The following is a 7,317-nucleotide window of genomic DNA, read 5'->3' on the forward strand; positions in this document are numbered from 1 at the left end:
TACTTGCTAGCAATGCCACAAAAAGGAACGCCACATTTGTTTACAATTCCTAAAGATGCTAGCATCAGGATTTCACACTGGACTGTTTTGTAAACATGGGCCAATATAAACTTGCTGAAGCTCTACGCCTTTCCAACGTTACTTGGTCGTGTGGAAGAGTCAGAATAGCAAACCGTAAGTAACAATTTATCAGTGTCCTAACTGCGTTATTTTGTGTAAGTCATGGAGAAAAAGCTCTTGTCTGTGTAGCATTATAGCATACAGGAAGCGGGGTTGCTAGTAGCTCTACCCGAGTTTTTTTTACACACTTGTAGTCACGCAAAACACATTACACATTACCAATGTTGTAGAAAACCTAACGCTAAAATGTTAAAGCTACTTAACATTGAGAAACATCTTGAAGTAACCTCTTTTGTTGAACAACTTTTCTGGATATGATTCGGGATCCAACACATGTATGTTAAAAGCGGACATTTAAAAAAGAAAAATCATGTTTATCAACTTCTAAAAAGTTGGCGGCACAAACCGGACGTTTTTCTATGCACTCGGCAGTGTGACCACCCACAGCAGCGTGCCTGGAGGCAAGTTATGTGTAGAATAAATTAAAACAGACCGTTTTTTCCGGGAACCACAAAATCCAAAGAAATACAGCTGAATAGGTGCAGATTCAAGAAGAACTAGAAAGCTTTCTGTGCTGGTTATTATGTGTAGCTGCTCTATAGGATTCCACAACTCAATACAATGGGTCGAAAAATGAGCACACTAGATCCCCTTTAAACTGCGATTTATTGCGGACACAAACATTTCCCACACTGAATTTCCTATCCATAGATCTGAGTCACTGCACCACTACGACAAAAAGCCTCATAGCTGATATGAACTTGTACTGCATAACAGCATAACAGATGGCCGCTTCCATGATAACCTGCAAGTTAATGCTTCCGCTTCATCACTGTAAAACTATTCCATTGACAGTAGAATCTAATTCTTATCATGGCCACGAGCATCATTCTTATCATCTTTTGAAAACAAACCAAGCATGATAACTGATGCTCTTGTGCTGTATTTACTCGCCAGGCACAACGAGAGGCAGCATTTCTCCCGCTGACTAAACCACGACATTCCTCTCCCATTTCAGCATAGTCACTTTGAGGGAAAACAAAAAACACACCCAGGCTGCAAGGATCGCTTGTTTATATGCCACTGCAGCCATCCTTGCTGCTTATGAAGGAATGTTGTGAATGAGTGAGACAGCAGAGCAGCTGAGTGAGACTAACAAGTGGTTGCCATGCAGCAGGAGTGTGTGTTGCTATAGAGAGAGATAGAGCTAAAGAAACAGAATGATAATGAGCAGGAGGTAGCAAGTAAGGCAGCACGAGGATGAGGAGCAGCATCCCTGAGAGGAGACACACATCCCGACTTGATCCCCCGCCTCTCCTCCTCTCTGCATCCTTAATACCATCTCTTCCCTTTTGGATTTTTTTTTGTTTTGGTAAGACTTCAACATGCTAGCACTGGAAGGTGTCATATCTGTGCGGTGTCTGAGAAAGATGCGGACCTCTGCAGAAGATGTTGTAGCAACAGGTCTGTGAGAATTGAACCATAATCACGGTGAGATGCCTGCTTTTCTGCTCTATCATCCAAGACCTATTCCTGCAAGTGCTGTCTCTCTCTTTCACCCCCCACCCTCGCTTTCTTGCCATACATACTTGTCTCCGACTCATCATGTTACTTACCTCTGCTGCATCTCTATTCATATGTATAGTCCACCATCTATATCACTTCAGCAGCCACCTGCTGCTTATCTTACTTAAAAAATAAGGGAAGAATATTTGACAGAATTTCACTAATTTTCCCATTCAACTCCAACATTCCCTGTTTTGAATCTAATAGAATGACACAGTCTAGCAAACATCTGCTCCCATGCAACAGGTCCAAAGTCATTTTGCTTGAAACTAACACATGTAGCGCTCGCTATGCCTTGATTCAATGCATTCATATTCCTTTGCATATATATAACTAGAAGCACTGCGACACACAGTCATTCCAAGCAAGCAATGTGATTGTGCTTTAGTCTTATAATCTCCTATGACTGTGGCCTCATCTAGTGTCCTTTTTTAAATAATAGCTTTTTCTCAATCTCTGCAACATTGTGCTAAATGCCAAAGACAGAAGTTTGTCTCAGCGCATGACTGAAAGAAGCTATTTATAGATACGTTAACCCTTCATGAATCATAGTCTGCTCTTGTGTGTCTAAATATTTATAAATATTACACTTCAACTATTCGTACCTTTTTTTTTCTGTGCCTGCACAATTTCATGTTTTTTTTCCCTGCATTCTGAAGCCATCACATAATCTCTGTCTAGGTGACATGCAAGCTTGTAAGAGTCTGACCCAGTCTAAGGAGAGATGAGGCACCTAGATGTTGATTTACCATGTGTAGCGTCCACTACAACCACTCCCTGGCTGCCATGAGCGGAAACGACATGATGGCGTACTCTCTTACACTGGAACAGAAGACGGCGTTTGCCTTCGTGGGGCTGTTACTAGTGTTTCTGGGCCTGCTGATAGTGAGGTGTTTCAGGATCCTACTGGACCCCTACAGCAGCATGCCATCTTCCAACTGGGCAGACGGCATTGAAGGGCTGGAGAAAGGGACATTTGAGTATGCCCTGACTTAACACAGGGCACAGACATCCATAGATGTCCTCACAAACTTATATCACTATAGGCTTTCATATGCATTCACTGATGACATTCACACAAAGGTCACAGTTGTGCGTACTTGTGTTACAGTTGCAAAACAAAACATTTATTGGGATTTTGTTAATATTCAAAGTTGGATACTTTCCATGGGATTTATTAGGTAATTAACTTGTTTTGGCGTTTTCACAAAGTAGCGGTTTTGCAATATCGGTGCATGTGATAGTGGAATGCACTGTGCATGCAGGGGGGGTGTGGTTTTAATAGGCCTGCAGTACAATGTGTGCATGGGACAGACACAGGCATAGTGCAGGGAGAGATGCTTTGTTAATTCCCATGAAAAGTTTCCACTTTCTGCAAGCCTACACCTGACACTCCATTAAAGATATCTGTGACGGACCTAACTAATACACCAAAGCTGTGTATTATGCTCTTTGTGCGTGCTCTTCACTCAGCCGAGAGTGGTTTCTCCTGTCTCTCCATGTAGTGGGAGTGACAAATGATGTGTCATATTCTTCAGCATCAAATGACATGAAAATGGCTGAAACTCCCTTTAAACCCTTGCCTGGAAGCTGAATGTAGACAGATACTTGCAGCGAGAAGTGGACACGGTTGGGAGAAATTTTGCAGTACACATTACTGCATTATTCCAATCTAGACTCAGGGACAAGTTTCCTAAAGTGATCTACGAATGGCAAATGAAGTGACCCGTTGAGCCATTCTGCACAAGAATGTATGTGACTGGATACAGGGTATCGGTGTGGAAAAAAAGTGTGGATTGTGTGGACCAATCAAATCCAATCTGTTGGCAAATCAAAGACACGCTGCTGCTGTGTACACAGCAGTACACAGTAGTATTTGGGTTTAGAAGTCTTGTAATGGACGACTACTAAGCAAACTGTGATTTGTATTATTGTTTCTTAATGATGCAAAAACATCTTTCAGAGTTTATACTGCTGCTGTCGCTGTTGAATGATAGCTCGTGGTTTGTTGCCAAAAGTCTGTGAGCTAAGGAAACACATGTTTACTATCCATTTATTTGTTCCAAATGACAGTTGATAAAAAAATGTCTGTCTAAATGTTGGCAAATGGAGCCAAGAGAACAAAATAAGGATTACAAACTTGAAGGACTCGCTATCTTTTTACGCTGCTAGATCTGCGTAGGAAAAGGTCACATGGAAAATGGACATTTAGCAGCACTGTGTGTGGACATCTTTCTTCACGTACTTCTCAGCCACCTTCATTCCACTCACCCTTCAGACAGAAGAAGACAGGACGGTTCTAAACAGAGCATCTGTCACAATGCTCAAAGAGTGGTCAAAGTGTTGAGCTTTCTTTTGCAAATTTCTACAATTTCCTCGTAGTGCTGTGAATCTGCCTTACTGTGACCTTCAATGGGTTTATGTGCCTTCATCTAGAAACATCAGAGCTGTATGGTTGCAGACTTGTGTGTGTGTGTGTGTGTGTGTGTGTGTAGGGGGGTGGCGTGCCTGACATATCATGATGACAGCTCTTTAGACCTGTTCTTGTTGACATTTGACTATGATGTAAATAAATAGAATTTCTTCACTTTAAGTATGGACTTGAGAAGTGTGAGTATATTTTTGTCCCTCTATTTGTCCCTATCAATGATGTAGACCAGGGGACTCAAACTCTATTTACTTGGGGGCCACTAGAGCTAGGGTCTGGGCGAGACTGGGCCGCATCAGGTTTTCCAAAAAAAAAACCCAAAAAACACATTTATTAAAAACAGAAAAATGAATAAACTTTGCTTTGGTTTCGATTTTCTACAAGAAAAGCTCTGATAAAACATTCCACTGTTCTCAAATATCTTACTTTTTATTTTTCTACACAAAATAAGATGAAAAATAAATAAATCAAGAATAAAGAAAATCAATCAATCAGTAATAAATAAATATAATAATAATAATAAAACGGCAAATAATAAAAACTTAAGAAACCACATATAGTTGGTGGGTAGACAAATTATTTTTTTCAGATTAAAATGAACAAAGCATTATTAGAGCCCTGTAGACATGACAAAACACGACTATAGTCACATTTATACTCTTTTTATTTACAACTTATTGCGCAACTGCAGGGTCTTGAGACACATGCTAACTCGCAAACTAGAGAGCTAGCGACCTAAACGGTAGCCTTCAAGTAATTTCCTTTAAACCTAAATAGCCAAAAACTTACCACTTCCACACGGATAGGGAGGATAACTATTAACAGTTATTTAACCTTTAACATGAACATTAATCAAACGTAATAATTGTTTTTGGTCCATATCAAACTTGCGCGGGCCGCACTAACATTAAACTTTCATATCAAGACGGGGGCCTCAAACTAGTGTCCTGCGGGCCACATTTGGCCCGCGGGCTGCGTGTTTGAGACCCCTGGTTTAGAGTGCAACGCCAGTCAACCACAGCAGATGAAAGAGTTATTTTATTAGATGAAATGTGAATCTATAGACATGAAAAGGAACCAAAAGGAATGTTGGTATAGTTAACCACAATGCTGTAACTGTTGTGTAGTCATTTGTCTTCAAGACAATCAAGCACACCTCTTTTGACACATCATTCATCAGGAATGCAACCATGCTGTACCATTATCTCTGTCAACTGTGGGACAATCTTATCTGAAATCTATTTTTGGTGAGAGCTCAAACATGGGCCATTTCCTTTTGACTTACTAACCTGAATCTTATATAAATATTCCCTAAAATATGTCCTTTATATCTCTCTCTCTCTCTCTTCGTCTATCTTGTTTGTTTCCACCAGGAACACAAACATGCACACACACACACACACACACACAATAGTAGTTGCTCATAATGGGAGTTATTGCTCTTTTCTTGGCAAACTGGAATTTATTGACGCATTAATTTTTGAGCCTGCCTTTCTTTGGGCGAGACAGCGACAGCAAGACTACTTGCACCGTCACTATATGGGTCATCATTTTCATTGTCATTGTGATGTCTTGGACAATGTCACTGTCTCACCTTGGCCCCTCGCAAGCACACTTTTACAAGCAGCAGTATATATGATCTCATATTATTTTCAGGAAAAAAAAATCCTTGAACGTACAACTACAAAAAAGTACAAATCATCTTTATGGACCACTCATGTACAGAGTCAGGCAAAATGATCTGTTTGTAGGTTAAATAAAAGGCAAATAAAGTAAAGAAACAAAATAGTGTTTTTATTTTTGAAAAGTACATATAATGCCATTCTGTTTCATTATGTTTTTAATATTAAATCAGTTCTGGCGGTGTGTGGTCAGCCGGTTGATTTTCGTTTCAATGCAGATCCAGTATCTTTGAAGTTGGTAACCCATAACGGTGTTTTGAGCTGGTACGGGATTATATATATCAAGATTGAAGTGCAAACGAAATATTTGTTTGTTTTGATAAATGTTTCCACAATGAAAGCGCGATGCTCACCAGTCAAATTCATGGCAGCAACTGAAAAAGAAACGAAAAACAATGGCATAATAAAGAAACAAAGCAAAATGGCATTATGTACTTTTAGAAAATTATTGATTCTTTACTCGGCAGCATGGCGGTCTAGTGGTCAGCACGCAGACCTCACAGTTTTTTTGCGTGGGTACTCCGGTTTCCTTCCACATTCCAAAAACATGCTAGGTTAATTGCCGACTCCAAATTGTCCATAGGTATGAATGTGAGTGTGCATGGTTGTTTGTCTATATGTGCCATGTGATTGGATGGCGACCAGTCCAGGGTGTACCCCGCCTCTCGCCCGAAGACAGCTGGGATAGGCTCCAGCACCCCCGCGACCCCCATGTGGAAAAAGCGGTAGAAAATGAATGAATGAATGAATGATTCTTTACTTTATTTGACTTTTATTTAACCTACAAATGTGTCATATAAGTTTGCCTGACCCTGAATAATAAGGAAAGAAACACTTTGTACATAATTATGGGTCATTTAGTGGTTCCAATATTGGTAGAAGAGCCAGGACGCCTCCTGTAGTGTGTTATCATGGGCAACCACAATAATGTCACAGTTTAGTTTCCTCCTCCTTTGGGACCGTCTGCCTCATTCCATTTATTTAGAGAAAACACTTGACAGAATCCAATGCAATGACATTAACTATTGTATGGGAATGTGAGGGAGACTATAAAACAAGACTATAATAACAGAAATCTATTTTTTCATGTCTAAATTTGTCCATGTAGTGATTTCTGTATGCGTGCTTAACGGCTATTTTGGACAACAAAGACTTACTGCTGGGAAGCCAGTTGAAGGTCAGAGAATGGGACAGGACTCAACTGTAATCATATTCCATGTAGAATTACATAAAGTTGACCTAAGTGTTCATTGAACACTTGTTACAAAGTGTAGCTAGTAGTCAGACAAATCATGAACCTTAGCTTTTACTGATTATAAATCATAAAATTTATCACTCGTGGTCTTCGGACTGCTCAATTCTTTTTTTGTTGTGATAAGATCAGTAGATACAATAGCAGTGGTAAAAGCAAAAATATTCAGCCGTAAATTGTCATGTTTTGTTGGTCTTACCAGCATGGGATGTGTGCCACCACACCAGCAGAGACCAAAAAGTAGAGGGAGCACCCTGCTGGAAAAAACA

The sequence above is a fragment of the Doryrhamphus excisus genome, chromosome 12, assembly GCF_030265055.1.
Source record: "Doryrhamphus excisus isolate RoL2022-K1 chromosome 12, RoL_Dexc_1.0, whole genome shotgun sequence".
NCBI classification, from domain to species: Eukaryota; Metazoa; Chordata; class Actinopteri; order Syngnathiformes; family Syngnathidae; genus Doryrhamphus; species Doryrhamphus excisus.